We start from the raw sequence: 10233 nt of genomic DNA, 5'->3' as shown, positions 1-10233 counted from the left end.
AATTGGTTTCGAGCACTATGCTTCCTCCATAGGTTTTTTTTTTAACAATTTATAACCTCTAAAGACATAGAAGCCAAAGTATGAAAACGCCAAAGCGTCGCACGCTTTCTTAGCGAAATGAGTCAAAAATCCTGATCAGTCAGGCCTCCATCAGATGGCTCAGATTGGTTGGAATATTTGATTTATCAACTAATTTTCTATCGGAAAAATTGCAAACTGTATTTCCTAGTTAGAATTTGTCCCACATTACTAACCTGTTAAAAATGTGGAGTAAAAAATCGGACTTTTATCCATAAATTTTGAACATTTCTGCACGTGTGCAACCTTTTTTCTTCTGCAGTTCTTACAGAAGTGTAGGCAAATGTGGCAACTTGCGGCAATTGTTCGGCAGCTCAACGAAACGTTTGCGAACTTGAACGAGCTTTCTGCTAAACACAAGCGCGAACAAACCAAGCACTGGTGGAGAGTTCATCAATTTATCAAAGGTTTTTCAATTGGTTTCGAGCACTATGGTTCCTCCATAGGGTTTTTTTTAACAATTTATAACCTCTAAAGACATAGAAGTCAAAATATGAACATGCCAAAGCCTCAAATGCTTTCTCAGCGAAATAAGTAAAAAATCCTGATCAGTCAAGCCTCTGTCAGACGCTTTGGATGGAATATTTGATTTATCAGCTAATTTTCTATCGGAAAAATTGCAAATTGTATTTTCTAGTTATAATTTGTTACACATTTCTAACCTGTAAAAAGATGAAGAGAAAAATCGGCGTTTTATCCAGAAATGTTGAACATTTATGCACGTTTTCAACCCTTTTTATTCTGCAGTTCTTACAGAAGTTTAGGCAAATGTAGCAACCTCTGGCCATTGTTCAGCAGCTCAACGAAACGTTTGCGAACTTGAACGAGCATTCTGCTAAACACAAGCGCGAACAAACCGAGCACTGGTGGAGAGTTAATCAATTTATCGAAGGTTTTTCAATTGGTTTCGAGCACTATGGTTCCTCCATAGGGGTTTTTAACAATTTATAACCTCTAAAGACATAGAAGCCAAAATGTGAAAACCTTAAAGCCTCAAACGAAATAAGCCAAATATCCTGATCAGTTAGACCTCCGTCAGACCCCTAACCTTTAAAAAGAGGGAATCAAAATGATCGCCCTTTCGAAAAAGGAAAACCTTTTCGAAGTTTGCTAGCTTGAACATCTAACAACAATTTACAAACTTTGAACTCCCGAAAAGACTTGAAAATTGATCAGTTTAGGCGGAAACTTTGGGCAATTGTTCGGGGGCGAATGAAACAAGCCTTCCGCTGAATACACGGCTATTTCATGTTGATCCACTTTGAAGCAAATTTATGATTCTAGGAATCCTGGCGAGTATGTTGGAAACACTTTTGGCTCCCAACGCAACTATTTTGACCATCTGATGCCTTACAATCCATATTTTCCTGGTTATCAGTCTCCGCAATGGCCAAACTTAGTCTACCCTCAGTTTGCGCCCGGATGCTCCAGAGCCCTGGACACTGCTGGATTTGGAGGACATCCTTCGGATCCCAGCCAGATTTATTACCCTCATGTTTATCCCTATCCCTCCTATCCACTGGTTTATCCATACCACAATGGAAGAACGAGTTCGGAATAAGTAAGTTTAGGTCTGGCAACATCAGATGAAAAGGAAGGGAAACATTTTTTCGGCCAGTTTTTTCCCAGTTGGTGTCAGCTTGGGTAAAGGTCGATGTGTTTTTTCAAGCTTCCAGTTCATTTTAGATGGTTCAGGCCGCCACTACCATTGTAGACCTTATTCTAATATACGGTGGCTTACACGATGAAGTTGTTCATTTAGTTATAGTTTCCATTAATAAAGTTCGGACAATTGACTACATCTTACCTCTGCAAGCTTATCGAATCTAGCGAACAGTTCATTGAGCATTTTCACCAATTCTTGAGCGGAATACGTGGAAGAAATGGCGGTGAATCCGACAATGTCCGCATAGAGGATGCTGCAAGAACAGCGATAAGTTAGCGGTTTCGATGGAGCCTTTTTGGGCAAAGCTTACCTAACGTTTTCGTGGCGGCTCATGTAGATTTTCTTAAACTGGCTATCGGCTTGATCCAAATCCTTCCTCATCTGCACAGCCACATGCTCTGGCAACACCGAGAGCAGCAGCCTTTCCTTTGAAAGCAAGAATACCGTGCATTTTTCAAAAGGATTTTTTATATGCATTGGAAGTGTAGAATTCGAGGTTTTGTATGAAAAATGGTCTAGTTTGGCACCTGGCGGAGGTTTTTGTGGTGGTAAAAAGTCTGTTTTAGCCCATGGGGCCCAGGGATCATAAGGGATTTTCCTGCGTTTTTTTGCACAAAACTGAACGATTTTGCCCATTAATTGCCTCTATTTTGCCGGCTATTTTTATACCGGATGTACACTTTATTTGAAGATTTTGTTATTGTTTCCGATCAGGATCGATTGGTTTCAATTTCCGGGTGGAATTTTGCATTTCTGTTGGCCTGCATCATGCACATTTTTTATAAGAAATACCGAGAAAACACCGTGTTTGTGTAGAAATTGCCGTTTTTCATCAAATTTAATTCACACACCAGCAGAGAATCAGGGGCCAATTTATCTCAAGATTTGTATGGACAACCGATTAACCTCTCAACATTTCTCCACTAAGGTGAAGAACTGTTCTTGTGCCTGAGTGTAGGCCTGGGTAACTCAGCGAATTTTTAGGAGTTAACGCAGTGCTACGCAAATGGCTTGATGCGCCAACTCAACGCACCGGCACAGTAACTCAGCTCAGTTGCTGGAAAAATGTTGATGCCTTTTTTTTACTTGCTTGTAGATTTGTTTTAAAGGGCATTTATTAATAATATTTTCTAAATGTCTTCAAATTTCAGAATTTTCCAGTTTTGGCCAAGTTACTTTTTCTTTATTAATTATGAAATAAATTTCGAATCCTTCGTCGCTTTGTAAGAAGTTTTGAAATCTTTTTCCAGCTTAGAATTTGGAACAAAAATCGAATTTTCTATGAAAAATGAACAGAATCAGCGAAAGTTTATAACAGATTGTAGAGTTTGTTAAAAAAATGTGTTTTTTTTAGATTTGACTGATTTTTCTTTGCTTTACTTTCTACTGAAAAACGCTCTATTTTGTACAGGACAAAAACGGAAATGTTTTTTATGTTTGAAAATGTTTTCGATGAAAAACCCCGTTTTTCATCGAAAATCATTAAGGTTTTCTCCAAAATCGATCACAAAACTACAAGTTTTTAATTGGAAGCGCAAAAAATCATTATTTTCTGGTGATTTTCTTCTTTTCTGACAATAATGGGGTCTTTTCAGCCAAAAATTAAAAAATTAATTTTGCTAAAAAATTCGCCTCATTCATCGGTTTGCATCAAAATTTAGAAAACCCATTTCAGCTTCGAATTTGGCACAAAAACCAAATAATTTTCTTCAGTTTTTTACCGAAATTAATTGTGATTCTCTTGAAAAAACGACCAGAGAGCAAAAGTTTCAAAGATTTTTTTGGAAAATTCGCCACCTTCATCGCTCTGAAGATTTCAGGTCATTCCAGTTTTAGCAAAGTTTCTATTAAGCAATTCTTTCTACGCAAAAATAGCATTATTTTTTAGTTTTACTCAAAATACTGGCAATCTTCAGGTATGTTCTGAGAAAAATTATAAGATAAATTTTATTGAAACACTCGCCTTCTTAACCGCTTTGCAAAAATGTTTGGAAAACTTTTTGCAGCCTCGAATTATGGACAAAACCCTAATAATTAATTATGGGTCTTTTTCCAAAAATATTTCCCCGAACTGAAAAAGTGAAAGTTTATAATCATTTATTTGGAAAACTCTGGGAAACTGGGGTTTCTTCACTTTTATGTCAATATTTCGAAACAACATCGTCTTTAAACAGAAAAACCTTGTTCCTAACGTTTTGATGTAAAATACTGGCAAAGGAATCTTTTATGCAAACAAATTAAGAGATGGATTTTACAAGAAAACTCGTCGAATTTCTTTAGACTCAGTTCTGTTGCTGGGAAAATCTAGATGACTTTTTTGAGTTGTTTCAACAAAGTAGGTAGTAAAATATTACTCAGAAAAAATGTTGATGATCTTTCTTTAAATGTGAAAATTCCAGTCTTGGATCTCGTAAAGCATTAATAAATAACTTATTAACCTATGAGTTAGCGCTCTCAACTCAATAGCGCAACTCAAAGTGTTACCCAGGCCTATTTGAGTTCGACGCAGGTAAATAATCGGTGCGAAACTCTTGTGAATTTTTAGGAAAAACAATTTTCTGGCAAATTTGATGCAATACTAGTTTTAGTAGTTGTGAAAGCAACTTGTCGAAATGGAGAAAACTCCTGAAATTAGCCGCTAAACATCTGAAGTTCCAAGTCGGACAGATTTCCTTAATAATTACTTAACAAAATTAATAACAAAAACTGCATACAATTCAACAAAAAAACGTGAAAATTTAGCAAAAACGACCTGAAATTGCGCAGCCCAATCAAGTGAAAGACAAATGTATTCCGGGACGAAATTGCTCAGAAAATTAGATCTGAAAAACTGTATGTTTTCATTGCTCTGAGCCCTTAACATAAATTAAAAAAATGAAAAGTTGCCTTTAATGGGAATTTAATCATCAGGGACTCTTTAGGTTCAATAAACGTAGCGAATTCGATAGCGAACGCTTGCGAGAGTTCGCGACTGCTTTTGGTTCTTTTAATACTCAAGACGATTTATAGCGGCTTGGAGGAGATTTCTTGATTATTAGTTTTAAATATTGACGCGATTCAAGAGAAAACCCTTCAAAGATTATACTTTAAAGCCTACAGGTGTTGTAGAAACTTCAAATTTAGTTTCCAACAACTGTAAATTCGAAAACTTCTAATGCAAGCTTTTATTAAGAAAAAGTGTTGGTGAAACCCCCGGCTATTGATGGTGAAACTTCTGAAAAAATTATGATTTTTGAAATATCGGGAGAATGGTACGATGTATTGGATGGCACCCTGTAGGTATATTTTTTGAGAATATCGTTCTGAATCAACAAGCTAATATAATAGCTTTAGTTAAAAGCAAATATTTAGAAAGTGGTCCGAAAAACAAATTAAAAACTTCTTCAAATACACCATTCGATACACGCATGAGCCTAAAAAAATGCTAAACCTTTCAAGTTCCGGATTGTCCAAAAATTGGTCACAATCCGCAAAAATCCGGTTCTCATTGAGCATAAAATGCCCATTGTGCGCCTGATCTGAGTTTTGTTTACATTTGCGGCTACTTTCTCAATAAAAAAAAGTGAATCATTCAGACGAGTAAACCGGTAAAAGGACGATTATCATGTTTGTACTGTTCAAATCGCCAGATTTTTTTGCAAAACTCGCAAATATTTGATGTATTACATGCGAGGATCGAGCTAACTTGTCAGTTTCTTTGCGTGTCTTGCCAGTCGTGGTCATATTTAGTCGAAACATTGGCCTTTTGGTGCCGAAAAGTAAAAAAGTGTTGTTTGGTTTATTTATCTAAAGTGAACTTTTGGTGCTCGTAAATCACATCCGATATGGAAATGGTCCAGGATGGAGCCCCAGCATGCAGACACCTGGTAAGATAGGTCACTAATATACAGGGTTCCCGAAAAAATGTAGGCATTTTGCAAAAACACGTTTTTTTGAGAGCAGTTTGGATCAGATATTTCACGCCTTTTTTACATTTCAATTTCAATGGAGCTTAGAATTATTTCCTGGACACTAAACACCTTTTTTGTTTCCAGGTGACGCGATGCAGCTTTCGGTAAGTTTGGCTTTACATTTTTCCTAGCAGATCGATTTTATCTGAATTCTTTATTGCGCTCTTTGAATTTCTTGCTTTAATAACGAACAGCAAGCATGTAAAACAAGCGTCGATTTTGTGTGAATTTCAGTTTCTGTTGTCTTGGAAGGTAATTTTCTGCATTTATTGGTATTTTCTTCTGTGTGCATTCTCAATAGCGATTTGTTCGATTTTCGAAAACAACATTTTTCACTCTGGTTTTCTACCTTTACTATTTAATTTAGTACTACATCTTCTTCTAAATTGCGATATCGATTTTTTCGTGCCTGACATTTATTAATATTTTGCGACTTATCTTTTATTTTAACTTGGAATCTTCAAAGCTCGATATAAAACAACCGTAAATTTGGTTCCTCTTCCATCAGCAGCTTAGCCATAATAAGTATCTAAACTTTGACTTCATCGGCCGCTTTTTTCAATGTACGTTTTTCATGATCTCGATGATGGAAAAATTGATAGCCAACGCTAGTGAGAGTTTGCGATTGTTTTTGGATTTTTTTTATAATAAATTTTAAAAATAGACGACTTGCAGAGATAACAGGTACAAATGGGTTTTTAGAGCCAAATGTTGCCAAGAACAACTTTTTCGATTGGAAGCTTCTTGTTCGAAAAATAAAACGTGAAAATCCATAAAATTCCGTTTCTCGCGCCGCATAATTTTGTGCTGCAAAAACCGCAAAATGCCCACAAAATCGACTAATTTTACCTCAATCAACATGTTTCGCTTATTTCGTCATATTCAAGGGTAATTTGGTTCCATTGAAGTTCACAATCTTGTTACATTTGAGCCCCAAATGCGGAAATTTGGTTCGAAATCCGAAAACTTCCATTAACTCGCTTAATAGGCRAAAATATAATTTTCCAATTTTTATTTATTTTTTGAGATACTTTTTATGATTTTTGGCTTTGGAGATACTTTGGCTTTTTTTAAGCCACATTTAATTTTTTTGTCAAAAACACTCTTTCTAGTGTCTTGGAARAAAGTAGYCCTGGATCGCCTGGATATTTTACAGAGAGCAAACTTTTTCGSTAAAAAGTTTYGTTTGGGACAAAAAAATWAAAATGTTAAAATCGAGTAAAATCMATTGGTGAACGTTAAATATTTGGATGCAAAAACAAAMAYTTTCGTTCCCACATTYAGGGCATCTTTTATGGATAAAACAAGCGAAATTGCCATCAGTTTGTCCAAGTGGGTTGGTTTGTTTCGGCAGAAATTGCAGAGATGAGCTAAGAARGAAAGCTTTGCAAACGTTTTCAAAAAGTTTAAGGCTTCTTCAAAATTTCAGGTTTCCAGTTTTAACTAAGTTTTTATTAAGCAATTCTTTCCACGCGAAAAACGCATTATTTATAAGTTTGCCTTAAAAACATTGATACTCTTAAGCTGTTTTCCGGGAAAATCTACAACTGAAATTTTACTGCCACTCTCGCTTCTTTAACCGCATTTTAAAAAAAATTCTAGAACCTTTTGCAGCTTGGAATCTTGGACAAAACCCCAATCTTTCGTGCATTTTTTCCCAAAAATATTAAATTTCGAAATAATTGATATTAAATATATTTAATATCAATTATTTGGAAAACTCGTCACCTTCGTCGCTGTGAATAATTTGTTTTTCTTCACTTTTTCACAGTTCAATTCAGGTTTCTTCACTTTTAAGTCAATATTTCTAAATAAAACTAGCATTTAGCGCCTTTTTTCCAACGTTTTACTGTGCATAAAAATTAGCAGATCGATTTTACAAAAAAAAACAGTTTGGTCTTCTTGATCGTCTTTTTCGAATACCCGTTTTAGCTTCTTATTTTGTTGTTTTAACTTCTGTTGTCTTTTAAAAAAAAAATAAGGTTTTCCCAAAAAACGATCAGAAGAAGCAAAAGCATATAATTAAGAAAAATAACAAAATCTCTTTGGAAAACTTGTCACCGTTTTAGGCCAAATAATTTTTCAATCAACCAAGCAATCGTTTCTCCAGAAAAGGTGATTCAGTGCATTTTGACGAGTTAGCGCAGTGCTGCGCAAATGGCTTTGTGTGCCAACTCAACGCACCGGCGCAGTAACTCAGTGCCGTTGCTGGTAAAACGTTACTCATAAAAAATGTTGATGACAAAGGCAAAGTTTTTCGCTGAAAAGCTTTGTTTGAAAGAGAAAAAAAGAAAAAAACGAAAAAATTTTCGTTTCCATATTCAGGGCGTCTTTTATAGATCAAACAACTTGTACAACAGAACACTTGGTTTGGGTTAGTAAAAGTTAAAAAGAAAGTTAAATCTTCAAAGGTCCATTGAACAATAAATTTTCCACAAAATTGAATAATTTTACTTCAATTAACGATCTTCGGCGGTTTATTCAGATTTCCTGCCAATGTCCAGTGGAGATATTTTTTTAAGTTTGGCTCGAGCACCATGAGAAAAAATCCCAGAAGCCCACTTATCAGTTGCCTATTTTTTGGACTTTTTCGAAAATTACTTACAGCGGACCCTGAGCAAAATGTTCATTAGGGAGCCTCTGGTTGGCCGGATGTTTTATCAATTTTTCAGAATTGTTTCCGATGGGAGATTTGGTTTTAGCGAAAAAATTAACATGTGAAAATCTGTTCAACAACCGATAAAATTGGTTGTCAATAAATATTTTCCAGGTTTTTCCATTAAACTGTTTTTTCCTCAGTGACTGTTTCATTTCTCAATTTTGCTGTCAATTCGAAGCACTGGCGGGGATAAGAAAAAATTTCCCATTCGAGCATCAGGAGAAGGAAATTTGGCTCTAAATGCTTAGAAAACTAGTAGCTTTCCAGAAAATCTCAATACCACTTGTATGCACGTTGACTCGCTCTATGCTTTGTTTTTGCCATTAATATTGAGCCCTTGGAAAAATTCGGATAAGTAACTCATGATAGCCTCAAGAGACTTATCAAGAACCTTCTTTTTTGAAATACTGCTCAGTTTTCAAGCAAAAAAATGGGAAAATCTGGGAATGTGTGCAGGCTTAACCAGATTTCATCGGTTAAAACACCTTATCGTCGAAACACATGTGGGTTTGTGTGTTTCGGAGACAATTTATCGCAAAATGTTTAAAACGTGCAAAACAAGTGAAAAATGACAAATAGATAACACAGTAATCAGGCGACAAATGGCAATCAAAGAGCGAAAACCGAAACGCAAATGCAAAATACCGTAAAATATTCTGCCGAAAACTATTTTAAAAATGACAATTTTTGATCTTCCCCTGTATCTCTTAAGGTAGCAAAAAGGTTCAGTTTTAACACACCCTGTACATACTATAAAGAATCATATAAAAATAAAGCGTTTTAACCGAAAAAAGTCTTACCTGCTCAGCGCTTTGCTCTTCAATCACCAGCTTGACCTCCAAAGACTGTCTTGTTTCCAAGAAGGTTCTTCTCTGCTGTTCGTCTTCGGCTGTATAAGCAACGGTGGCAAGAACTTTGGCTACTACCAGCAAAATTCCGGTGGCTCCCAACTATAAAGAAACATAATCATTTTTTCCATTTGGTCGAAGTTTCCACAAATTCACTTCCGCATTTAAATGCCCCCAAATATGGAGACTCACTCAGCTCGGAATTTCTGTTAAAAAAGTCGAAATCCATCCCGCCATGAATTTATTAATGCAAAAGCAACACATGAGGCGATTTTTCTAAATTAGAAACTTTTAACGGTGTGTATGTGTGTCTCAGATGCGATTTGAAAGGCTTTCAAGTCGTGTAGCTGGGACAGATTTCCGATCGATCCCCGTTGAACTTTCGACCTTCTGCTGGAACTTTCATTAGGTGTTTGCTGTAATTGTAGGGCTCTTGGGGTCTTGTGAAGAAGCCTGTGATTTTCTGCAAATTTTCTTTATTTTCGTTCAAAATTGACCTCGATAGGGCAAGGGAAAGTAGAGTAAAAAGATCGTAAATTGGTCAAAAAAACCCAATAAGATTAATTTTTTGCTCTGGTCGGTTTGGTCAGACTCCACTCTTCCATGAAGAAAAAAATTTCGTCTGTGATTCACTTATTTTTTTGAGGCGTAAACGTTTGTTTGGAACCTACTTTCATGTGCCTACAATAAGATGTTTGAATTTATCCCATAGGGTCTCCCTCATCTTTGGGATTCTTCTCCTGTAGACTTGTGAACTTGTTATTTGCTTCTTCTCGAAAATGTCCACTATCAGGGTTTTTCACTTTGGCATCGTTGATTTATCAACTTCATTGTGTTCAGAGGAAGTAAAAGTGAAAGAAAACGAAAAACCTTTGAAATAATTTTCGCGGATTTGCTATGAACTTGGAACTTAAAAAAAAACTTTCTTAAACCTCCAACTGCAAAACAGCCTCCAAACGATCTTGCAAGCATTGAAAACTGATTTGTGATTGAACTGAGCGCGTTTGCTTTGGCCACTCAATTAAACTAATT

The 10233-nt window shown here is 35.9% G+C and overlaps 2 long non-coding RNA genes across 2 annotated transcripts; one reads left to right on the top strand and one right to left on the bottom strand.

The window, feature by feature from the left end:
• Positions 1 to 16: 16 nt before the first annotated feature.
• LOC125503621 lies at positions 17 to 1874 on the top strand. Its single transcript, XR_007280993.1, has 2 exons — positions 17 to 1639; positions 1697 to 1874. It is a non-coding gene; the product is annotated as an uncharacterized LOC125503621 (long non-coding RNA).
• On the bottom strand, positions 1875 to 9299 carry LOC125503622. Its single transcript, XR_007280994.1, has 3 exons — positions 9154 to 9299; positions 2055 to 2170; positions 1875 to 1997 (listed from the first exon to the last, which is right to left on the bottom strand). It is a non-coding gene; the product is annotated as an uncharacterized LOC125503622 (long non-coding RNA).
• Between the last annotated feature and the right edge of the window lie 934 nt (positions 9300 to 10233).

The sequence above is a fragment of the Dendroctonus ponderosae genome, unplaced genomic scaffold (genome assembly GCF_020466585.1).
Source record: "Dendroctonus ponderosae isolate FM_Combo_2020 unplaced genomic scaffold, Dpon_F_20191213v2 Dpon_F_20191213_205, whole genome shotgun sequence".
Classification (NCBI taxonomy): domain Eukaryota; kingdom Metazoa; phylum Arthropoda; class Insecta; order Coleoptera; family Curculionidae; genus Dendroctonus; species Dendroctonus ponderosae.
Note: the sequence above shows the minus strand (reverse complement) of the source record. Positions and strands in the feature narration are given on the sequence as shown.